Raw genomic sequence first — 26,371 nt, forward strand, 5'->3', positions numbered from 1 at the left:
TTATTCACTCTGTTTGGGGGTCCCAGGGACCTGCTGGAGCCTATCCCAGCTCTCTCTGGGTGAAAGGCAGGTCTCCAGTCCATCACAGGGCCACATAGAGACAAACAACCTCACACACTCACTCCTATGGGCAATTTAGATTAGATTAGATTCAACTTTATTGTCATTTAGCAGAGTACAGGTACAGAGCCAATGAAATGCAGTGGACATCCAACCAGAAGGGCAAAGAAGCATTAAGTACCAAGTGCAGGTAGACTATGGTTGTGTAGACAATAGAGATGAATAATGTACAGTGTATAGATGAATAAATACAGGTTTTCCATATAACTAATATATGCATGTAATATATATGTACAATATATTGCCCAGGTATATGGGCAGGCTATGGAATATATAAAAAAATAAATATATCTATATCTGTATATAAATATAATGTATAGTATGGGGTGTTAGCAGTGCAAGTCCTGGGTGAAACGGTGTAGGAGTAATGTAAACTGATAAACAGTGCAATACAGTCAATGTAAACAGGTACCAGTGCGAATAGTAAAAAGTCAGGTAAATGAACGCTAGATTGCAAAAGCTGGAGAGACGTCGAGCCTCGCGTTGTGCACGCGCCACCATTTTTTGAGTCATATATTATAGGAATATTAAGCAGCAAGTGAACATGACTACAGTTAATGTTAATACACATTACCCACAAAGTAATGTGTTATCTTTCACATTCATTCTGTCCTTTCATGGCCAGTTCCAACAGTAAAAGACATGAGACTTATGCTGTTTTTGGATATCACAGTCATATAAATGTAAAGCAACAGGGGGTACATTACCATATTTTACTTTGACACATGTCGATTTTGATTCATTACAATAAGGAACTTTTAAGGTAATTCTTCTCTTAAGACTCTGCAGCCGCTGGGTAAACAACTGGACCAACATCTGTATCAAAATACAAACTTACAAATATTAATGGTAATTAGGCAGGGTTGCACTTAGTTGTTGGGATTGCTGTGCAAAGCAAGACATGTTTTTCGTTTTTTTCTCTTTATCATTATTATTCCACCATTTTTCGGTCGCTATCTAGAAGTGAATGAGAGAGAACGTTAAAATCCCCTTCAACTTTGTCCTCTTTCAGCTTTAACTGTGTCAGCATACTTTCAGCTAGAAACACCATTCGACCTTTCAACAGGCCAGACGCACACACATAAGGAGCTCATGGCTTCAGGTTTAACCAGGCTGAAATGAATTACAGTAAGTGAAACTGTAGTGTATAATTTCCCTAAATAAAGTGTATCACAACAAAAATAGTAAATGTATATCACTAGAAATGTGAAGTGTGAAACCTGCCAATAATGCAGGCAGGCTATTAGTGTTTCAATAGATAGACATGGCTCACAAAATGAGATGAGATCGAGTTTATTAATTCCATAGGGAAACTCTAATGAATTCAAGCGGCATCTTCTTTATATACCCATAGTTGGCAGCTCCTAGGATGAGGCAAAGGTGCAGGTGGAAGCTTGTCACACTGGGGCAGACAGACACTTATGGTTTAATAAACATCATCTTAGCTATTCTGTGCCTGAGAAGGAAACACGGGCTCTTGTGTGGCCTTTAAGCCATCTCTGTTTATTTTGGTCAGCTTTGCCTTTTAAGGTGTTTACAGACCACAATCTGGTCTAAACTCACAAAAGTATCCCAATCACAGGATGATTGGATTGTGTCTCTTGCTGCAGCCATACTGCTTGGTCATGAATCATATTATGGGAACTGACAATGTAATACTAGGCTGGTGCCTCGTCAGGTGCCCCAGTTGGAAATGCATGCACCTGCCTTGGCTGTCCCTGGCAGGGCATGAGGTGGATCTGGGTGAGTTGAAGTAGGGAGTTTATTTTTTGGTTATTATTATTATTATTATTATTATTATTATTGTGACTATTATTATCTTTAAAGTTTGTTCATTGGTGGAATTATTATATTATACTATAATAGTCTGCCATTGTGTTTCCCCTGGATCCCCCCCCTTGGGGGAATTCCCCATGTGCTCTGTCGTCATGAGAACAAGGTGGACTTTTTTTTTTCTTTTCCAGCTGGACTTTGATGTCCTGTCTAGAATTCAGTGACGTCATGTCTTCTATATAAGTACGGCACAAAGGCGGGAAACACGTCACTCTACGGTTGACATTACTGCGCTGCGATACGTATCGTCTGTTCACCTCGGAGCACACATTAGCATTTTATTTCTGAGATGAGCAGTGTAGATTTGACCAAAAACACTATGAGTTCTAGTCAGAAAACTCGTCGTCATAGTTTTTCGGAGTCATCTGACAGCGACGCGAGTGTCAATTCCACCAATGACACTGTCCGGGACATCAACGACCAAAGTCGTGCCGTCCAGCGCCAAATTAAGACGCTTAAGAAACAGTACCAGCGATCGAAACGTGTCGAGAAAAAGTGTGAGACAATGAAAGACAGAGAAGAGGCTGCATGGGAAAAATACTGCATCCTAGAAAATAAACTGCAGAAGCTCAGGGACAAAGTCCAAAGTAACGGCTCGTCGGACGCAATGTACGAAAATACGACGGCATTGGTTAAAGCACTGAGCCGTGAAAACCGCGCTCTAAAAATAAAAATCAAGGCGCTTACGAAAAAAGAATACGCCGTAGCAGAGGTGCAAGCCTTGAGGTACGAAAATGAGGTACTCTTAGGAGATCTCACGCACCTGCTGGAAACAGTCCCACACGATCTTGATTTCGAGCAACAATATGCTGCAATGGTGTCAGAAACAGAGGCGTTGAGTCAGCAGAACAGGGACATGCAAGATGAAATCGCTGTACTCAGGATGAAGTATCAGCAAAACCAACCTCTGTATGACTCCTACAGGGCTGTAAAAGCTGAGAAGGAGTTTGTTAGCCGGCAGAATGAGGAATTAAAAAATGAGATTCAAAATCTGTACAAAGACATGCTCAGTGAAGAGGCTCTGCGGGAGATGAACACTGTAATCAAAGTGTCGGAAGAGGCCATGAGAAAACAAAACGAGGCCCTGAGACAGGAATTTGAGGCGCTCAGGGCTGAATATAAAAATGTAAAAGTATATGGCGATTTATGTAGGGAAAGAATGATCCGCGTGGATGCTGCGAAAAAAGAGAATGACGAGTTGCAAGCCCAAATCCATAGTGTCAGCAGACAGCTCAAGATTAAGAAAAATATACAGGACAAATATGAAGAATTGGAAGCTGAGGAGAAAGGACTCCGTGCCCAAAGAAAAGTCCTTCTCAAAACCCATGCCCAGAGCTTCAGGAAACTTAAAAATCAAGAAGACCGAAGTTACGGATATGAAAAGCTGAAGGAGCAGACACATGCCCTGAAGCTAAAAAATGAGGAATTGTTTCAAGAAATTCTGATTTTTAAAGACAACTTTGAAAAATTGAGAAATAACGAGGACCAATATAAATTACTTCAGGCAGAAAAAAAGACCCTTATGTACAGAAACAGCACGATGCATAAAGAGCTGCAGGAGCTGGAAAAAAAGATTTCACAGCAAAGAGTGTGGAAGGAGAAAAACTACAAAACAAGTAAAGAGATAGAAGCCCTCAGCTCAGAGAACTGTGCTCTGCAGATCCAGATCGATACACACAACAGCAACATCCAGGATGGCAAAGCTCTGGCTGCTGTGCATGAATCCCTGAAAGTGGAGAAAACGTCCATGAGACAGCAGAACAACAAACTTAGGAAAGAACTGCAGAAGCTGAAGAAAAGACGGGGCAAAGAAAAGGATTTGGAGGACAAGTGTGCTGCTATGAAGGTGGAAAAAGATGAGATTAGCAGACAAAACGGTAATATTGAGGCAGAAATCCAAGAGATACTTGACTTTTAAAAAGCCCTAAGAAGCTGAAGTGTGATGTGTTGGCATCACACTTCAGCTTTTTAGTTTGAAAGTTGTCCTGTTTTCTCTCTCCTCCTCCATCTCCATGTATCATCTAGGTGACGCAGTCTTCAGCACTGTTGCTTCACAGCAGGACGGCCCCAGGGGTGGATGGCATTCAAACCTGGGGCCGTCCTGTGTGGGGTTTGCATGTGCCTTCATAGGTTTTCTCCGGGCGCTCCGGTTTCTTCACTCAGTCCAAAGAAAAAAGACTAAATAAAAAAATAAAATTAAAAAAATTAAATTGACCTGAATTGATTGATGTCACGATTGAATAAGAAATGTAGACCTGTTACAAATGGCAGTGATGGTGTGTTTAACCACAGACTGAAATATCTCAATCTATTGATTGGGCTGCCATGACATCATGTACACAAATTCATGGGCCCTGAAGGATGGGTGTCACTGAGAGTGGTGATCCCCTGACTTTTCATCTACTGGCACCCACGGATGGATCTGGGTCACAAGGTGTAGGCCTGGTTTGCTGCACGGTATCTTTCACTGAGGATGTTCCAAAATCTACATTTAAGAAGTTCACAGAAGAGTTTACTGTAAACCGTTGATCAGCATGCTGACCTGGGCAAACTTTCTCATATGGAGTCGATCCTTTTTCTTTACTGTGTTCAAACTGGTAAGTCTAATAGATAGTCCTTTTGAGTTTTTGCCTGACTGCTGCTCTGCTGTCATGTTGTGCAGGTTGGTATATTTGGCAAATTGTTGCTTCTTACAGAGTGAGCCTCTCATCCCATTTAGGGCTGGAAGAGCTGTGAGACTTTGCTGTGCGGCGTGACTCCCCCTCTGCTGTCACCTCCACATAAACGGCAGTCCCAAACAGGCTCTTCTTCCTCTTGATTTTGGCAGAGGAAACTGGAAGTAAGCACAAGAAGAACTCACAAGTAAACACAAGTACATATTATTCATCCCATTAGGGAAAACCTATTTACTCTAAATTCTGATACATGGCCTGTTTATACTCACCAATGGCAAGGAGTTGTGATGTTCCTCTGTGGTTATGGCCAGACTCTGCTCTGGATGAGGCCGTGGCCATGTCACACACCACAGAAGGAAACCTTCAAAACCATAAAGTAAACACACATCCAATATAGTAAATTCATGAATATCTACCTCTGTAAAACAAACAAACAAACATCAAAATAAGTTGTAGTCCTCTAGCAACATACAGTAGATATTTAATTTGATTAAACACTATCGTTGAAATAACTCCCATCTCAATCCCCCATCTCAAACCAATGCCAGGACTTAGAGGTATCATGGCCAGACAAGATTTAGAGAAAGTCACTCAGGCCTTCAGCTCCAGCACAGTGGAGTATAAGGGTCTTTTGTCTGGTTCTCCCACAAAAAGTTGTTCAGCACAACTGACTGACATTGAACTGACGATGTTAGAACTTGAGTGAAAATGAAGCTGACAATGGTAATTATACGTTTTTGCGTATTTTAATAATGTACCACAGTTCACCTGTAAGCAGGCCGCCCTAGAGATTAGACCATTTAGGTTTTGAAGGAGCGCTACTTAAAACCATCTAAGCATTTAAGGAGAAACCTTTATAACAAACAACCTTATATTGCATATGGTCAAATGGTAAAGTCCTACTGTACACACACAAGACAAGTGACTTGTTTCTGAAGTTAGCAGAACATCCTCTTATTTATCTCATTTGCAGCAGAAATTTCTAATTTTTCAATGTGTCACAGAACTGGCCGTTTGTGACCACAAATAACCTTCATACTGATCGCTGATGTAGAAACAAATAATGCATACATGTCAGGGCATTAATAACAGATACAGTATGAAACAAAGGTAAAAGCATATTTCTGTATATCTCTTGTCAATATTCTCTTTCATTGCCAGGAGGGTTAAAGAACAGTGGAATCTGCCTCTTTGCATAGGTGGACTGGATGGGGGGCATATCATTATCCAAGTCCCTCCCAACTCAGGGTCAGAGTATTTTACCTACAAGGGCACGTTCTCTGTTGTACTGCTTACCCTTGTGAATGCAGATTATAGATTGCTTTCTGTTTAGGTTGGAGGTTTTGGCAGAAACCATGATTAAAGCTCTCTGTGTGTGAAGACCTAAAATTGATCTGCCAGACCCATCTTGACATAATGTTAAATTATGGGTAATTATTTCTCAATATTACAAGATTAAACAGAGATAAAACTAGGGGGAAAAAAAAAAAATCTACACTCACAACTGATGTGCAGCTAGACCTTCTGGTTCAGTCTACTCCATGTCCCATGGTTCCGCTGAAACAGAAAAGAGCTTATTTTTCAGCCTATCTTCCATTAAGACAGGAACTTACAAGTTCACATACACATATTCCATTGTACTGTGTCACTACTGTATATGTCAGTTACATTTGTGAGCAACTGGTCCTGTCTGACATACTGTCTACACCATACAATCAATGGAGAGTTCTTGCCTCTACCTTAGAGGTGCTCTGTCATACCTGTTCCTCCACATAGAACATGTAGTCTGCTGTTACCTGGTTATACTTACATGCACAGCTTTTGCAATATGGAGGATAAATGATTGAACGAATGGGCAGCTTAAACTTTTCAGCGAGTGATGTAGATGATTGTGTCAAACCTATTTAACCACTTCCATCAGTGCAGAAATATTTCATAATTGGATAAACAAGATCAGTCAGAACATTTTTGTACTGAATTGCAACAAACCTTCCCTTTAAGGGGGCAAGTAAACCTAAACTCTGCCAGCAAAAGCCCCCCCACAGTATAAGAGGGCCACTGGATCCCCTTACTGTAGAGGCCAAGCATTCAGGTATTTATAAAATTGCGTAATCACTGATCTTCTGCAATAACTTATAAGGATAACTATAAGCTTTGACATCAGACTATCCAACTTCGGAGACTGTAGTGTCTCAGAATCTGTAAACTGTGCTTACTGGAATTTGTTACTTAGAGAAGAGACAACTAACCTTGTGCTCAGTTTGTGAGTAACAGGCTGGTGGGAAAAACGGCCGTTGAGCAGACATGAGACTGTTTCTCATGTGTGTAGTCGTGGGCCCAGCACTGTCAGAAGGATCCCGATATAGCTGGAAACAAGTTAAGTAGAGAAAAGACAATTACTTTCATTTTTTCCTCACCTGGTGCGCCACTTGACAGAATGAAAAGGTAATATATGAGTATGCTATCCTAGTTTGACTATTGACACTGAATTATTTCTGAGCGTCTCACACAGTTACACCTCTTCCTGGTAAATGACATACACAGAAGCTGAGTTTGAAAATACTGCAAACATAGTTTGCCTCAATTACTGGATTTATAAAGTCACAGAACTCCTGAAAGTCTCCAGGTACTTTGAATTTATTTATTTTTGTATAACCGATGATGCCTTAAACTAATACATTTTCAGGAAACTACTGAATCTGTTACATGGATTATTCTGCAATTTGTCCATTGCTGCCAACTTGTAAATACGACAGAGCCTATAAAGGCAGCTAACACACAGCTAATAATCTAATTGACTACAACATGAGTCAAAACAAGTTATTTATGTGAGACACTTCCCTTCTCTCGATGCATTTAGGGGTTCCACCTCATGCAGTCATCTTGAGATTTTCCCTTCTCTGCCCCACATACAGAAGCTATGGGCGTTTTTAAATGCACACAAATTATATTTCAGAGACATTATCTGCTCTGGTTGAAATCAAAATACTTCCAGAGGAATAAAACTACTGGATGACATGTAGTTTCCATGTCACACAACATGTGACATATGGAAATATAATAAAATGAATCCAGCAGCACAGTACAAAAATAAACCATTAGGAAAAGTAATGAAAGTAATTTACATTGCAGAACACAGAAGCTAATAAACACAAAACAAAGAAAACATGTTTTAACAGTGTCAACACCATAGCCAGTGTCAAAAGATGCCAAAACAGATCCAGTTGAATTAGACAGTTGCCCTTAATTTCCTTGTCAAACTTCAATGGTGAAAAAAGTTTGCTTGTCACTGAATAGATAATACTCATTTGACTTCTGAAATCTATAACATATGCTAATTGCTACCCTGTCGCTCTTTAAATTATTTATACAACAGGCTTTGCAGTGTCCATGCGCTTCCCTGACTGTCAACTACATAGACAAAATAATCCCATATTTCACTTTGTGCATCTGCTTTATTTGAAAGCTGTAGACAGTCAATGCTGCACTCATAGTTGCAACCATGTCTATATTTTTTGGCAGCTTACAGAAGAAAGCGTAATAAAAAATAAAATAAAATTTAAAAAAACAGCTCATTCTGCCTGGAACGAAAACAGAGCACTGCACACAGACTGCTATCGCAATGTAACTTCAGATATATGGCTCTTAGTAAAACTGTCATTCAAGTACCAGAACTTATAAAATAAGGTATAGTAACGTTTTTAACTGCAGATTATTACAATGCCTTTCTAGTATTGGTATACCGTGAAGCACTATACCGCACTGTGTAACCCAAGTTTGTGATTATGTGCATTGGGACAGCAATTGTGTCTTCAATTTCCCTGCACAGTGTTTAACCTACAATTAATAAAACTCACAGCTGATTTTATTTTAATTTTTTATCTTTATGTTGGAATGAAATACTAGTTTCACAGAGAGGTGGCTGGCTACCACACCGCCTTTCCTGCAGCTCCCTTATTACTTTTCAAAGGTCAATGTGCATGTACATGAGAGAGCGACAGAACGCAAACAAGTACATGTCAGAGCCAGACAGCGGAGTTACAGCTTACTATAAATAATTCCTTCGCATTGTGGCACTAATACATATTCACAGTATGTGAAAACCTTAACATAAGACTTTCATCAGCCCCTAAAACACATCAAGTCCTCTTTGACCATTTTTGAGACTAACCAGTATTGATAAGGATTCATATCAGGTATTAGGTGAGTCCAAGTTAACTCTGTGACACCTTGTGCTCCAATTAATTTTGGCAGTCAGGGACAGATACAGGTCGTGTCTTACATTGTCCCTGTCCAGTAATTATAGAAGAGCCAGCAATTCTTAAATAAGCAGCAGTGGTTCTCATACCTGGCCTTTGTTTACCTGTGTTACTTTTGGTGCACGCACTGAAGGCATTAAATGTCCACACCCTTAAAGGTTATAAAGTTAACGAAAGTTTGTTTTGTTTGTCAGATTGCAAAGCTCAGTAAACAATGCCATGAATTTTACTGGACAACAGGAAAATAAACTGCTCACTGTTTCAAACTATCCGCAGGCCACAGGCTAACACAACCCCGATATATTAAACATAAACTCCACAAACGCCAGCATACTTAACGTCACTGACAGGCTAACCTTATCTCAGACAATAAGAGTATCTCAGTAAGTCCTGCTGTCCCTCTGATATTAAATAAACTCTTACCCAGTGTTTGTTTTGAAGCAAAACCCAGAGGAACAGGTACAGTATCTGTCAGAAGAGTCCGGCTGGCGAAGTGTAGCTAACAAGCTGCTAGCACTAGCCTGCAACGACAGCTAAAACCACTTAGCTAAGAAGAAAAAAATCAGCTTAACGCTAGCTGCTGCCGCTTCTAAATGTCGTTTTAACACTTATCTCGCTAACCAGATGTTAATATCAGCACACACCTGAAACGCTGTCATGCTGATTTAATCTTTATCTAGCTAACGTTACAACGCACAGCACACCGGCGGCTAGTTCAGCAGCTAGCGCTTCAAAGTTAGCCCAGGTATTATCCAGCTAAATAACTTACTTAGCAGCTTCGCTAGTTGTCCGCCATCACAAATCCAGTCAAAGCATTTGGCTGAATAAAACACAGATCCGTCCAGAAATCATTTCTGGCCGTTTTTACGGGTTGGTGTTAGCGTTAACGGTTGGAGGGTCTTTACCTTGTTCCGCTCCGCTTACTTCTCGCCGCTGCTCCTGGTTCTCTGTGCTTCGCTTGTCGGTGAAATGCCCAGCCGTACAGGCCCCACGCTCGGCTACGGGTCTACTGCCATCGCTGTGCAGAAGCCTCTAAGCAACAAAACACTCGGGCGACAAACGGGCCACCCCCCAAATACTGCTGTGTAATAACACGGGACACGACCGTTAGCCCTCAGAGCGGCGCGTCTTCTTCTTCGTCGATGCTTATTGGAGGCTGGCAGAGCGACTGATCGGTGCATTACCGCCACCTACTGGCCGGAGTGTGCGCCTGTTTTACACCTCAGCCATAACATTATTCACTCTGTTTGGGGGTCCCAGGGACCTGCTGGAGCCTATCCCAGCTCTCTCTGGGTGAAAGGCAGGTCTCCAGTCCATCACAGGGCCACATAGAGACAAACAACCTCACACACTCATTCCTATGGGCAATTTAGATTAGATTAGATTCAACTTTATTGTCATTTAGCAGAGTACAGGTACAGAGCCAATGAAATGCAGTGGACATCCAACCAGAAGGGCAAAGAAGCATTAAGTACCAAGTGCAGGTAGACTATGGTTGTGTAGACAATAGAGATGAATAATGTACAGTGTATAGATGAATAAATACAGGTTTTCCATATAACTAATATATGCATGTAATATATATGTACAATATATTGCCCAGGTATATGGGCAGGCTATGGAATATATAAAAAAATAAATATATCTATATCTGTATATAAATATAATGTATAGTATGGGGTGTTAGCAGTGCAAGTCCTGGGTGAAACGGTGTAGGAGTAATGTGAACTGATAAACAGTGCAATACAGTCAATGTAAACAGGTACCAGTGCGAATAGTAAAAAGTCAGGTAAATGAACGCTAGATTGCAAAAGCTGGAGAGACGTCGAGCCTCGCGTTGTGCACGCGCCACCATTTTTTGAGTCATATATTATAGGAATATTAAGCAGCAAGTGAACATGACTACAGTTAATGTTAATACACATTACCCACAAAGTAATGTGTTATCTTTCACATTCATTCTGTCCTTTCATGGCCAGTTCCAACAGTAAAAGACATGAGACTTATGCTGTTTTTGGATATCACAGTCATATAAATGTAAAGCAACAGGGGGTACATTACCATATTTTACTTTGACACATGTCGATTTTGATTCATTACAATAAGGAACTTTTAAGGTAATTCTTCTCTTAAGACTCTGCAGCCGCTGGGTAAACAACTGGACCAACATCTGTATCAAAATACAAACTTACAAATATTAATGGTAATTAGGCAGGGTTGCACTTAGTTGTTGGGATTGCTGTGCAAAGCAAGACATGTTCTTCGTTTTTTTCTCTTTATTATTATTCCACCATTTTTCGGTCGCTATCTAGAAGTGAATGAGAGAGAACGTTAAAATCCCCTTCAACTTTGTCCTCTTTCAGCTTTAACTGTGTCAGCATACTTTCAGCTAGAAACACCATTCGACCTTTCAACAGGCCAGAAGCACACACATAAGGAGCTCATGGCTTCAGGTTTAACCAGGCTGAAATGAATTACAGTAAGTGAAACTGTAGTGTATAATTTCCCTAAATAAAGTGTATCACAACAAAAATAGTAAATGTATATCACTAGAAATGTGAAGTGTGAAACCTGCCAATAATGCAGGCAGGCTATTAGTGTTTCAATAGATAGACATGGCTCACAAAATGAGATGAGATCGAGTTTATTAATTCCATAGGGAAACTCTAATGAATTCAAGCGGCATCTTCTTTATATACCCATAGTTGGCAGCTCCTAGGATGAGGCAAAGGTGCAGGTGGAAGCTTGTCACACTGGGGCAGACAGACACTTATGCTTTAATAAACATCATCTTAGCTATTCTGTGCCTGAGAAGGAAACACGGGCTCTTGTGTGGCCTTTAAGCCATCTCTGTTTATTTTGGTCAGCTTTGCCTTTTAAGGTGTTTACAGACCACAATCTGGTCTAAACTCACAAAAGTATCCCAATCACAGGATGATTGGATTGTGTCTCTTGCTGCAGCCATACTGCTTGGTCATGAATCATATTATGGGAACTGACAATGTAATACTAGGCTGGTGCCTCGTCAGGTGCCCCAGTTGGAAATGCATGCACCTGCCTTGGCTGTCCCTGGCAGGGCATGAGGTGGATCTGGGTGAGTTGAAGTAGGGAGTTTATTTTTTGGTTATTATTATTATTATTATTATTATTATGACTATTATTATCTTTAAAGTTTGTTCATTGGTGGAATTATTATATTATACTATAATAGTCTGCCATTGTGTTTCCCCTGGATCCCCCCCCTTGGGGGAATTCCCCATGTGCTCTGTCGTCATGAGAACAAGGTGGACTTTTTTTTTTCTTTTCCAGCTGGACTTTGATGTCCTGTCTAGAATTCAGTGACGTCATGTCTTCTATATAAGTACGGCACAAAGGCGGGAAACACGTCACTCTACGGTTGACATTACTGCGCTGCGATACGTATCGTCTGTTCACCTCGGAGCACACATTAGCATTTTATTTCTGAGATGAGCAGTGTAGATTTGACCAAAAACACTATGAGTTCTAGTCAGAAAACTCGTCGTCATAGTTTTTCGGAGTCATCTGACAGCGACGCGAGTGTCAATTCCACCAATGACACTGTCCGGGACATCAACGACCAAAGTCGTGCCGTCCAGCGCCAAATTAAGACGCTTAAGAAACAGTACCAGCGATCGAAACGTGTCGAGAAAAAGTGTGAGACAATGAAAGACAGAGAAGAGGCTGCATGGGAAAAATACTGCATCCTAGAAAATAAACTGCAGAAGCTCAGGGACAAAGTCCAAAGTAACGGCTCGTCGGACGCAATGTACGAAAATACGACGGCATTGGTTAAAGCACTGAGCCGTGAAAACCGCGCTCTAAAAATAAAAATCAAGGCGCTTACGAAAAAAGAATACGCCGTAGCAGAGGTGCAAGCCTTGAGGTACGAAAATGAGGTACTCTTAGGAGATCTCACGCACCTGCTGGAAACAGTCCCACACGATCTTGATTTCGAGCAACAATATGCTGCAATGGTGTCAGAAACAGAGGCGTTGAGTCAGCAGAACAGGGACATGCAAGATGAAATCGCTGTACTCAGGATGAAGTATCAGCAAAACCAACCTCTGTATGACTCCTACAGGGCTGTAAAAGCTGAGAAGGAGTTTGTTAGCCGGCAGAATGAGGAATTAAAAAATGAGATTCAAAATCTGTACAAAGACATGCTCAGTGAAGAGGCTCTGCGGGAGATGAACACTGTAATCAAAGTGTCGGAAGAGGCCATGAGAAAACAAAACGAGGCCCTGAGACGGGAATTTGAGGCGCTCAGGGCTGAATATAAAAATGTCAAAGTATATGGCGATTTATGTAGGGAAAGAATGATCCGCGTGGATGCTGCGAAAAAAGAGAATGACGAGTTGCAAGCCCAAATCCATAGTGTCAGCAGACAGCTCAAGATTAAGAAAAATATACAGGACAAATATGAAGAATTGGAAGCTGAGGAGAAAGGACTCCGTGCCCAAAGAAAAGTCCTTCTCAAAACCCATACCCAGAGCTTCAGGAAACTTAAAAATCAAGAAGACCGAAGTTACGGATATGAAAAGCTGAAGGAGCAGACACATGCCCTGAAGCTAAAAAATGAGGAATTGTTTCAAGAAATTCTGATTTTTAGAGACAACTTTGAAAAATTGAGAAATAACGAGGACCAATATAAATTACTTAAGGCAGAAAAAAAGACCCTTATGTACAGAAATAGCACGATGCATAAAGAGCTGCAGGAGCTGGAAAAAAAGATTTCACAGCAAAGAGTGTGGAAGGAGAAAAACTACAAAACAAGTAAAGAGATAGAAGCCCTCAGCTCAGAGAACTGTGCTCTGCAGATCCAGATCGATACACACAGCAGCAACATCCAGGATGGCAAAGCTCTGGCTGCTGTGCATGATTCCCTGAAAGTGGAGAAAACGTCCATGAGACAGCAGAACAACAAACTTAGGAAAGAACTGCAGAAGCTGAAGAAAAGACGGGGCAAAGAAAAGGATTTGGAGGACAAGTGTGCTGCTATGAAGGTGGAAAAAGATGAGATTAGCAGACAAAACGGTAATATTGAGGCAGAAATCCAAGAGATACTTGACTTTTAAAAAGCCCTAAGAAGCTGAAGTGTGATGTGTTGGCATCACACTTCAGCTTTTTAGTTTGAAAGTTGTCCTGTTTTCTCTCTCCTCCTCCATCTCCATGTATCATCTAGGGTGACGCAGTCTTCAGCACTGTTGCTTCACAGCAGGACGGCCCCAGGGGTGGATGGCATTCAAACCTGGGGCCGTCCTGTGTGGGGTTTGCATGTGCCTTCATAGGTTTTCTCCGGGCGCTCCGGTTTCTTCACTCAGTCCAAAGAAAAAAGACTAAATAAAAAAATAAAATTAAAAAAATTAAATTGACCTGAATTGATTGATGTCACGATTGAATAAGAAATGTAGACCTGTTACAAATGGCAGTGATGGTGTGTTTAACCACAGACTGAAATATCTCAATCTATTGATTGGGCTGCCATGACATCATGTACACAAATTCATGGGCCCTGAAGGATGGGTGTCACTGAGAGTGGTGATCCCCTGACTTTTCATCTACTGGCACCCACGGATGGATCTGGGTCACAAGGTGTAGGCCTGGTTTGCTGCACGGTATCTTTCACTGAGGATGTTCCAAAATCTACATTTAAGAAGTTCACAGAAGAGTTTACTGTAAACCGTTGATCAGCATGCTGACCTGGGCAAACTTTCTCATATGGAGTCGATCCTTTTTCTTTACTGTGTTCAAACTGGTAAGTCTAATAGATAGTCCTTTTGAGTTTTTGCCTGACTGCTGCTCTGCTGTCATGTTGTGCAGGTTGGTATATTTGGCAAATTGTTGCTTCTTACAGAGTGAGCCTCTCGTCCCATTTAGGGCTGGAAGAGCTGTGAGACTTTGCTGTGCGGCGTGACTCCCCCTCTGCTGTCACCTCCACATAAACGGCAGTCCCAAACAGGCTCTTCTTCCTCTTGATTTTGGCAGAGGAAACTGGAAGTAAGCACAAGAAGAACTCACAAGTAAACACAAGTACATATTATTCATCCCATTAGGGAAAACCTATTTACTCTAAATTCTGATACATGGCCTGTTTATACTCACCAATGGCAAGGAGTTGTGATGTTCCTCTGTGGTTATGGCCAGACTCTGCTCTGGATGAGGCCGTGGCCATGTCACACACCACAGAAGGAAACCTTCAAAACCATAAAGTAAACACACATCCAATATAGTAAATTCATGAATATCTACCTCTGTAAAACAAACAAACAAACATCAAAATAAGTTGTAGTCCTCTAGCAACATACAGTAGATATTTAATTTGATTAAACACTATCGTTGAAATAACTCCCATCTCAATCCCCCATCTCAAACCAATGCCAGGACTTAGAGGTATCATGGCCAGACAAGATTTAGAGAAAGTCACTCAGGCCTTCAGCTCCAGCACAGTGGAGTATAAGGGTCTTTTGTCTGGTTCTCCCACAAAAAGTTGTTCAGCACAACTGACTGACATTGAACTGACGATGTTAGAACTTGAGTGAAAATGAAGCTGACAATGGTAATTATACGTTTTTGCGTATTTTAATAATGTACCACAGTTCACCTGTAAGCAGGCCGCCCTAGAGATTAGACCATTTAGGTTTTGAAGGAGCGCTACTTAAAACCATCTAAGCATTTAAGGAGAAACCTTTATAACAAACAACCTTATATTGCATATGGTCAAATGGTAAAGTCCTACTGTACACACACAAGACAAGTGACTTGTTTCTGAAGTTAGCAGAACATCCTCTTATTTATCTCATTTGCAGCAGAAATTTCTAATTTTTCAATGTGTCACAGAACTGGCCGTTTGTGACCACAAATAACCTTCATACTGATCGCTGATGTAGAAACAAATAATGCATACATGTCAGGGCATTAATAACAGATACAGTATGAAACAAAGGTAAAAGCATATTTCTGTATATCTCTTGTCAATATTCTCTTTCATTGCCAGGAGGGTTAAAGAACAGTGGAATCTGCCTCTTTGCATAGGTGGACTGGATGGGGGGCATATCATTATCCAAGTCCCTCCCAACTCAGGGTCAGAGTATTTTACCTACAAGGGCACGTTCTCTGTTGTACTGCTTACCCTTGTGAATGCAGATTATAGATTGCTTTCTGTTTAGGTTGGAGGTTTTGGCAGAAACCATGATTAAAGCTCTCTGTGTGTGAAGACCTAAAATTGATCTGCCAGACCCATCTTGACATAATGTTAAATTATGGGTAATTATTTCTCAATATTACAAGATTAAACAGAGATAAAACTAGGGGGAAAAAAAAAAAATCTACACTCACAACTGATGTGCAGCTAGACCTTCTGGTTCAGTCTACTCCATGTCCCATGGTTCCGCTGAAACAGAAAAGAGCTTATTTTTCAGCCTATCTTCCATTAAGACAGGAACTTACAAGTTCACATACACATATTCCATTGTACTGTGTCACTACTGTATATGTCAGTTACATTTGTGAGCAACTGGTCCTGTCTGACATACTGTCTACACCATACAATCAATGGAGAGTTCTTGCCTCTACCTTAGAGGTGCTCTGTCATACCTGTTCCTCCACATAGAACATGTAGTCTGCTGTTACCTGGTTATACTTACATGCACAGCTTTTGCAATATGGAGGATAAATGATTGAACGAATGGGCAGCTTAAACTTTTCAGCGAGTGATGTAGATGATTGTGTCAAACCTATTTAACCACTTCCATCAGTGCAGAAATATTTCATAATTGGATAAACAAGATCAGTCAGAACATTTTTGTACTGAATTGCAACAAACCTTCCCTTTAAGGGGGCAAGTAAACCTAAACTCTGCCAGCAAAAGCCCCCCCACAGTATAAGAGGGCCACTGGATCCCCTTACTGTAGAGGCCAAGCATTCAGGTATTTATAAAATTGCGTAATCACTGATCTTCTGCAATAACTTATAAGGATAACTATAAGCTTTGACATCAGAAGATCCAACTTCGGAGACTGTAGTGTCTCAGAATCTGTAAACTGTGCTTACTGGAATTTGTTACTTAGAGAAGAGACAACTAACCTTGTGCTCAGTTTGTGAGTAACAGGCTGGTGGGAAAAACGGCCGTTGAGCAGACATGAGACTGTTTCTCATGTGTGTAGTCGTGGGCCCAGCACTGTCAGAAGGATCCCGATATAGCTGGAAACAAGTTAAGTAGAGAAAAGACAATTACTTTCATTTTTTCCTCACCTGGTGCGCCACTTGACAGAATGAAAAGGTAATATATGAGTATGCTATCCTAATTTGACTATTGACACAATGAATTATTTCTGAGCGTCTCACACAGTTACACCTCTTCCTGGTAAATGACATACACAGAAGCTGAGTTTGAAAATACTGGAAACATAGTTTGCCACAATTACTGGATTTATAAAGTCACAGAACTCCTGAAAGTCTCCAGGTACTTTGAATTTATTTATTTTTGTATAACCGATGATGCCTTAAACTAATACATTTTCAGGAAACTACTGAATCTGTTACATGGATTATTCTGCAATTTGTCCATCGCTGCCAACTTGTAAATACGACAGAGCCTATAAAGGCAGCTAACACACAGCTAATAATCTAATTGACTACAACATGAGTCAAAACAAGTTATTTATGTGAGACACTTCCCTTCTCTCGATGCATTTAGGGGTTCCACCTCATGCAGTCATCTTGAGATTTTCCCTTCTCTGCCCCACATACAGAAGCTATGGGCGTTTTTAAATGCACACAAATTATATTTCAGAGACATTATCTGCTCTGGTTGAAATCAAAATACTTCCAGAGGAATAAAACTACTGGATGACATGTAGTTTCCATGTCACACAACATGTGACATATGGAAATATAATAAAATGAATCCAGCAGCACAGTACAAAAATAAACCATTAGGAAAAGTAATGAAAGTAATTTACATTGCAGAACACAGAAGCTAATAAACACAAAACAAAGAAAACATGTTTTAACAGTGTCAACACCATAGCCAGTGTCAAAAGATGCCAAAACAGATCCAGTTGAATTAGACAGTTGCACTTAATTTCCTTGTCAAACTTCAATGGTGAAAAAAGTTTGCTTGTCACTGAATAGATAATACTCATTTGACTTCTGAAATCTATAACATATGCTAATTGCTACCCTGTCGCTCTTTAAATTATTTATACAACAGGCTTTGCAGTGTCCATGCGCTTCCCTGACTGTCAACTACATAGACAAAATAATGCCATATTTCACTTTGTGCATCTGCTTTATTTGAAAGCTGTAGACAGTCAAAGCTGCACTCATAGTTGCAACCATGTCTATATTTTTTGGCAGCTTACAGAAGAAAGCATAATAAAAAATAAAATAAAATAAAAAAAACAGCTGACAGCCCATTCTGCCTGGAACGAAAACAGAGCACTGCACACAGACTGCTATTGCAATGTAACTTCAGATATATGGCTCTTAGTAAAACTGTCATTCAAGTACCAGAACTTATAAAATAAGGTATAGTAACGTTTTTAACTGCAGATTATTACAATGCCTTTCTAGTATTGGTATACCGTGAAGCACTATACCCCACTGTGTAACCCAAGTTTGTGATTATGTGCATTGGGACAGCAATTGTGTCTTCAATTTCCCTGCACAGTGTTTAACCTACAATTAATAAAACTCACAGCTGATTTTATTTTAATTTTTTATCTTTATGTTGGAATGAAATACTAGTTTCACAGAGAGGTGGCTGGCTACCACACCGCCTTTCCTGCAGCTCCCTTATTACTTTTGAAAGGTCAATGTGCATGTACATGAGAGAGCGACAGAACGCAAACAAGTACATGTCAGAGCCAGACAGCGGAGTTACAGCTTACTATAAATAATTCCTTCGCATTGTGGCACTAATACATATTCACAGTATGTGAAAACCTTAACATAAGACTTTCATCAGCCCCTAAAACACATCAAGTCCTCTTTGACCATTTTTGAGACTAACCAGTATTGATAAGGATTCATATCAGGTATTAGGTGAGTCCAAGTTAACTCTGTGACACCTTGTGCTCCAATTAATTTTGGCAGTCAGGGACAGATACAGGTCGTGTCTTACATTGTCCCTGTCCAGTAATTATAGAAGAGCCAGCAATTCTTAAATAAGCAGCAGTGGTTCTCATACCTGGCCTTTGTTTACCTGTGTTACTTTTGGTGCACGCACTGAAGGCATTAAATGTCCACACCCTTAAAGGTTATAAAGTTAACGAAAGTTTGTTTTGTTTGTCAGATTGCAAAGCTCAGTAAACAATGCCATGAATTTTACTGGACAACAGGAAAATAAATAGCTCACTGTTTCAAACTATCCGCAGGCCACAGGCTAACACAACCCCGATATATTAAACATAAACTCCACAAACGCCAGCATACTTAACGTCACTGACAGGCTAACCTTATCTCAGACAATAAGAGTATCTCAGTAAGTCCTGCTGTCCCTCTGATATTAAATAAACTCTTACCCAGTGTTTGTTTTGAAGCAAAACCCAGAGGAACAGGTACAGTATCTGTCACAAGAGTCCGGCTGGCGAAGTGTAGCTAACAAGCTGCTAGCACTAGCCTGCAACGACAGCTAAAACCACTTAGCTAAGAAGAAAAATCAGCTTAACGCTAGCTGCTGCCGCTTCTAAATGTCGTTTTAACACTTATCTCGCTAACCAGATGTTAATATCAGCACACACCTGAAACGCTGTCATGCTGATTTAATCTTTATCTAGCTAACGTTACAACGCACAGCACACCGGCGGCTAGTTCAGCAGCTAGCGCTTCAAAGTTAGCCCAGGTATTATCCAGCTAAATAACTTACTTAGCAGCTTCGCTAGTTGTCCGCCATCACAAATCCAGTCAAAGCATTTGGCTGAATAAAACACAGATCCGTCCAGAAATCATTTCTGGCCGTTTTTACGGGTTGGTGTTAGCGTTAACGGTTGGAGGGTCTTTACCTTGTTCCGCTCCGCTTACTTCTCGCCGCTGCTCCTGGTTCTCTGTGCTTCGCTTGTCGGTGAAATGCCCAGCCGTACAGGCCCCACGCTCGGCTACGGGTCTACTGCCATCGCTGTGCAGAAGCCTCTAAGCAACAAAACACTCGGGCGACAAACGGGCCACCCCCCAAATACTGCTGTGTAATAACACGGGACACGACCGTTAGCCCTCAGAGCGGCGCGTCTTCTTCTTCGTCGATGCTTATTGGAGGCTGGCAGAGCGACTGATCGGTGCATTACCGCCACCTACTGGCCGGAGTGTGCGCCTGTTTTACACCTCAGCCATAACATTATTCACTCTGTTTGGGGGTCCCAGGGACCTGCTGGAGCCTATCCCAGCTCTCTCTGGGTGAAAGGCAGGTCTCCAGTCCATCACAGGGCCACATAGAGACAAACAACCTCACACACTCACTCCTATGGGCAATTTAGATTAGATTAGATTCAACTTTATTGTCATTTAGCAGAGTACAGGTACAGAGCCAATGAAATGCAGTGGACATCCAACCAGAAGGGCAAAGAAGCATTAAGTACCAAGTGCAGGTAGACTATGGTTGTGTAGACAATAGAGATGAATAATGTACAGTGTATAGATGAATAAATACAGGTTTTCCATATAACTAATATATGCATGTAATATATATGTACAATATATTGCCCAGGTATATGGGCAGGCTATGGAATATATAAAAAAATAAATATATCTATATCTGTATATAAATATAATGTATAGTATGGGGTGTTAGCAGTGCAAGTCCTGGGTGAAACGGTGTAGGAGTAATGTGAACTGATAAACAGTGCAATACAGTCAATGTAAACAGGTACCAGTGCGAATAGTAAAAAGTCAGGTAAATGAACGCTAGATTGCAAAAGCTGGAGAGACGTCGAGCCTCGCGTTGTGCACGCGCCACCATTTTTTGAGTCATACAGTGGGTACGGAAAGTATTCAGACCCCTTTAAATTTTTCACTCTTTATGTCATTGCAGCCATTTGCCAAAATCAAAAAAGTTCATTTTATTTCTCATTAATGTACACTCAGCACCCCATCTTGACAGAAAAAACCAGAAATGTAGAAATTTTTGCAAATTTATTAAAAAAGAAAAACTGAAATATCACATGGTCATAAGTATTCAGACCCTTTGCAGTGACACTCATATTTAACTCACATGCTGTCCATTTCTTCTGATCCTCCTTGAGATGGTTCTGCTCCTTCATTGGAGTCCAGCTGTGTTTAATTAAACTGATTGGACTTGATTAGGAAAGGCACACACCTGTCTACATAAGACCTTACAGCTCACAGTGCATGTCAGAGCAAATGAGAATCATGAGGTCGAAGGAACTGCCCAAGGAGCTCAGAGACAGAATTGTGGCAAGGCACAGATCTGGCCAAGGTTACAAAAGAATTTCTGCAGCACTCAAGGTTCCTAAGAGCACAGTGGCCTCCATAATCCTCAAATGGAAAAAGTTTGGGACGACCAGAACTCTTCCTAGACCTGGCCGTCCAGCCAAACTGAGCAATCGTGGGAGAAGAGCCTTGGTGAGAGAGGTAAAGAAGAACCCAAAGATCACTGTGGCTGAGCTCCAGAGATGCAGTAGGGAGATGGGAGAAAGTTCCACAAAGTCAACTATCACTGCAGCCCTCCACCAGTCGGGGCTTTATGGCAGAGTGGCCCGACGGAAGCCTCTCCTCAGTGCAAGACACATGAAAGCCTGCATAGAGTTTGCCAAAAAACACATGAAGGACTCCCAGACCATGAGAAATAAGATTCTCTGGTCTGATGAGACCAAGATTGAACTTTTTGGCGTTAATTCTAAGTGGTATGTGTGGAGAAAACCAGGCACTGCTCATCACCTGCCCAATACAATCCCTACAATGAAACATGGTGGTGGGAGCATCATGTTGTGGGGTGTTTTTCAGCTGCAGGGACAGGACGACTGGTTGCAATTGAAGGAAAGATGAATGCGGCCAAGTACAGAGATATCCTGGAAGAAAACCTCTTCCAGAGTGCTCAGGACCTCAGACTGGGCCGAAGGTTCACCTTTCAACAGGACAATGACCCTAAGCACACAGCTAAAATAACAAAGGAGTGGCTTCAGAATAACTCTGTGACCGTTCTTGACTGGCCCAGCCAGAGCCCTGACCTAAACCCAATTGAGCATCTCTGGAGAGACCTGAAAATAGCTGTCCACCAACGTTCACCATCCAACCTGACAGAACTGGAGAGGATCTGCAAGGAAGAATGGCAGAGGATCCCCAAATCCAGGTGTGAAAAACTTGTTGCATCATTCCCAAGAAGACTCATGGCTGTACTAGCTCAAAAGGGTGCTTCTACTCAATACTGAGCACAGGGTCTGAATACTTATGACCATGTGATATTTCAGTTTTTCTTTTTTAATAAATTTGCAAAAATTTCTACATTTCTGTTTTTTTCTGTCAAGATGGGGTGCTGAGTGTACATTAATGAGAAATAAAATGAACTTTTTTGATTTTGGCAAATGGCTGCAATGACACAAAGAGTAAAAAATTTAAAGGGGTCTGAATACTTTCCGTACCCACTGTATATTATAGGAATATTAAGCAGCAAGTGAACATGACTACAGTTAATGTTAATACACATTACCCACAAAGTAATGTGTTATCTTTCACATTCATTCTGTCCTTTCATGGCCAGTTCCAACAGTAAAAGACATGAGACTTATGCTGTTTTTGGATATCACAGTCATATAAATGTAAAGCAACAGGGGGTACATTACCATATTTTACTTTGACACATGTCGATTTTGATTCATTACAATAAGGAACTTTTAAGGTAATTCTTCTCTTAAGACTCTGCAGCCGCTGGGTAAACAACTGGACCAACATCTGTATCAAAATACAAACTTACAAATATTAATGGTAATTAGGCAGGGTTGCACTTAGTTGTTGGGATTGCTGTGCAAAGCAAGACATGTTCTTCGTTTTTTTCTCTTTATCATTATTATTCCACCATTTTTCGGTCGCTATCTAGAAGTGAATGAGAGAGAACGTTAAAATCCCCTTCAACTTTGTCCTCTTTCAGCTTTAACTGTGTCAGCATACTTTCAGCTAGAAACACCATTCGACCTTTCAACAGGCCAGACGCACACACATAAGGAGCTCATGGCTTCAGGTTTAACCAGGCTGAAATGAATTACAGTAAGTGAAACTGTAGTGTATAATTTCCCTAAATAAAGTGTATCACAACAAAAATAGTAAATGTATATCACTAGAAATGTGAAGTGTGAAACCTGCCAATAATGCAGGCAGGCTATTAGTGTTTCAATAGATAGACATGGCTCACAAAATGAGATGAGATCGAGTTTATTAATTCCATAGGGAAACTCTAATGAATTCAAGCGGCATCTTCTTTATATACCCATAGTTGGCAGCTCCTAGGATGAGGCAAAGGTGCAGGTGGAAGCTTGTCACACTGGGGCAGACAGACACTTATGGTTTAATAAACATCATCTTAGCTATTCTGTGCCTGAGAAGGAAACACGGGCTCTTGTGTGGCCTTTAAGCCATCTCTGTTTATTTTGGTCAGCTTTGCCTTTTAAGGTGTTTACAGACCACAATCTGGTCTAAACTCACAAAAGTATCCCAATCACAGGATGATTGGATTGTGTCTCTTGCTGCAGTCATACTGCTTGGTCATGAATCATATTATGGGAACTGACAATGTAATACTAGGCTGGTGCCTCGTCAGGTGCCCCAGTTGGAAATGCATGCACCTGCCTTGGCTGTCCCTGGCAGGGCATGAGGTGGATCTGGGTGAGTTGAAGTAGGGAGTTTATTTTTTGGTTATTATTATTATTATTATTATTATTATTATTGTGACTATTATTATCTTTAAAGTTTGTTCATTGGTGGAATTATTATATTATACTATAATAGTCTGCCATTGTGTTTCCCCTGGATCCCCCCCCTTGGGGGAATTCCCCATGTGCTCTGTCGTCATGAGAACAAGGTGGACTTTTTTTTTTCTTTTCCAGCTGGACTTTGATGTCCTGTCTAGAATTCAGTGACGTCATGTCTTCTATATAAGTACGGCACAAAGGCGGGAAACACGTCACTCTACGGTTGACATTACTGCGCTGCGATACGTATCGTCTGTTCACCTCGGAGCACACATTAGCATTTTATTTCTGAGATGAGCAGTGTAGATTTGACCAAAAACACTATGAGTTCTAGTCAGAAAACTCGTCGTCATAGTTTTTCGGAGTCATCTGACAGCGACGCGAGTGTCAATTCCACCAATGACACTGTCCGGGACATCAACGACCAAAGTCGTGCCGTCCAGCGCCAAATTAAGACGCTTAAGAAACAGTACCAGCGATCGAAACGTGTCGAGAAAAAGTGTGAGACAATGAAAGACAGAGAAGAGGCTGCATGGGAAAAATACTGCATCCTAGAAAATAAACTGCAGAAGCTCAGGGACAAAGTCCAAAGTAACGGCTCGTCGGACGCAATGTACGAAAATACGACGGCATTGGTTAAAGCACTGAGCCGTGAAAACCGCGCTCTAAAAATAAAAATCAAGGCGCTTACGAAAAAAGAATACGCCGTAGCAGAGGTGCAAGCCTTGAGGTACGAAAATGAGGTACTCTTAGGAGATCTCACGCACCTGCTGGAAACAGTCCCACACGATCTTGATTTCGAGCAACAATATGCTGCAATGGTGTCAGAAACAGAGGCGTTGAGTCAGCAGAACAGGGACATGCAAGATGAAATCGCTGTACTCAGGATGAAGTATCAGCAAAACCAACCTCTGTATGACTCCTACAGGGCTGTAAAAGCTGAGAAGGAGTTTGTTAGCCGGCAGAATGAGGAATTAAAAAATGAGATTCAAAATCTGTACAAAGACATGCTCAGTGAAGAGGCTCTGCGGGAGATGAACACTGTAATCAAAGTGTCGGAAGAGGCCATGAGAAAACAAAACGAGGCCCTGAGACGGGAATTTGAGGCGCTCAGGGCTGAATATAAAAATGTAAAAGTATATGGCGATTTATGTAGGGAAAGAATGATCCGCGTGGATGCTGCGAAAAAAGAGAATGACGAGTTGCAAGCCCAAATCCATAGTATCAGCAGACAGCTCAAGATTAAGAAAAATATACAGGACAAATATGAAGAATTGGAAGCTGAGGAGAAAGGACTCCGTGCCCAAAGAAAAGTCCTTCTCAAAACCCATGCCCAGAGCTTCAGGAAACTTAAAAATCAAGAAGACCGAAGTTACGGATATGAAAAGCTGAAGGAGCAGACACATGCCCTGAAGCTAAAAAATGAGGAATTGTTTCAAGAAATTCTGATTTTTAAAGACAACTTTGAAAAATTGAGAAATAACGAGGACCAATATAAATTACTTCAGGCAGAAAAAAAGACCCTTATGTACAGAAACAGCACGATGCATAAAGAGCTGCAGGAGCTGGAAAAAAAGATTTCACAGCAAAGAGTGTGGAAGGAGAAAAACTACAAAACAAGTAAAGAGATAGAAGCCCTCAGCTCAGAGAACTGTGCTCTGCAGATCCAGATCGATACACACAACAGCAACATCCAGGATGGCAAAGCTCTGGCTGCTGTGCATGAATCCCTGAAAGTGGAGAAAACGTCCATGAGACAGCAGAACAACAAACTTAGGAAAGAACTGCAGAAGCTGAAGAAAAGACGGGGCAAAGAAAAGGATTTGGAGGACAAGTGTGCTGCTATGAAGGTGGAAAAAGATGAGATTAGCAGACAAAACGGTAATATTGAGGCAGAAATCCAAGAGATACTTGACTTTTAAAAAGCCCTAAGAAGCTGAAGTGTGATGTGTTGGCATCACACTTCAGCTTTTTAGTTTGAAAGTTGTCCTGTTTTCTCTCTCCTCCTCCATCTCCATGTATCATCTAGGGTGACGCAGTCTTCAGCACTGTTGCTTCACAGCAGGACGGCCCCAGGGGTGGATGGCATTCAAACCTGGGGCCGTCCTGTGTGGGGTTTGCATGTGCCTTCATAGGTTTTCTCCGGGCGCTCCGGTTTCTTCACTCAGTCCAAAGAAAAAAGACTAAATAAAAAAATAAAATTAAAAAAATTAAATTGACCTGAATTGATTGATGTCACGATTGAATAAGAAATGTAGACCTGTTACAAATGGCAGTGATGGTGTGTTTAACCACAGACTGAAATATCTCAATCTATTGATTGGGCTGCCATGACATCATGTACACAAATTCATGGGCCCTGAAGGATGGGTGTCACTGAGAGTGGTGATCCCCTGACTTTTCATCTACTGGCACCCACGGATGGATCTGGGTCACAAGGTGTAGGCCTGGTTTGCTGCACGGTATCTTTCACTGAGGATGTTCCAAAATCTACATTTAAGAAGTTCACAGAAGAGTTTACTGTAAACCGTTGATCAGCATGCTGACC

General features: G+C 41.2%; 2 long non-coding RNA genes across 2 annotated transcripts; both read right to left on the reverse strand.

The window, feature by feature from the left end:
• Nucleotides 1–1,397: 1,397 nt before the first annotated feature.
• On the reverse strand, nt 1,398–10,023 carry LOC117152785 (uncharacterized). The gene is made up of 5 exons (XR_004463343.1): nt 9,793–10,023; nt 6,878–6,994; nt 6,131–6,185; nt 4,898–4,989; nt 1,398–4,786 (listed from the first exon to the last, which is right to left on the reverse strand). It is a non-coding gene; the product is annotated as an uncharacterized LOC117152785 (long non-coding RNA).
• A 1,492-nt stretch (nt 10,024–11,515) lies between these two features.
• LOC117152790 (uncharacterized) lies at nt 11,516–20,142 on the reverse strand. Its single transcript, XR_004463347.1, has 5 exons — nt 19,912–20,142; nt 16,991–17,107; nt 16,244–16,298; nt 15,011–15,102; nt 11,516–14,899 (listed from the first exon to the last, which is right to left on the reverse strand). It is a non-coding gene; the product is annotated as an uncharacterized LOC117152790 (long non-coding RNA).
• Nucleotides 20,143–26,371: the final 6,229 nt, after the last annotated feature.

The sequence above is a fragment of the Mastacembelus armatus genome, chromosome 20 (assembly GCF_900324485.2).
Source record: "Mastacembelus armatus chromosome 20, fMasArm1.2, whole genome shotgun sequence".
In the NCBI taxonomy this organism is placed as follows: domain Eukaryota; kingdom Metazoa; phylum Chordata; class Actinopteri; order Synbranchiformes; family Mastacembelidae; genus Mastacembelus; species Mastacembelus armatus.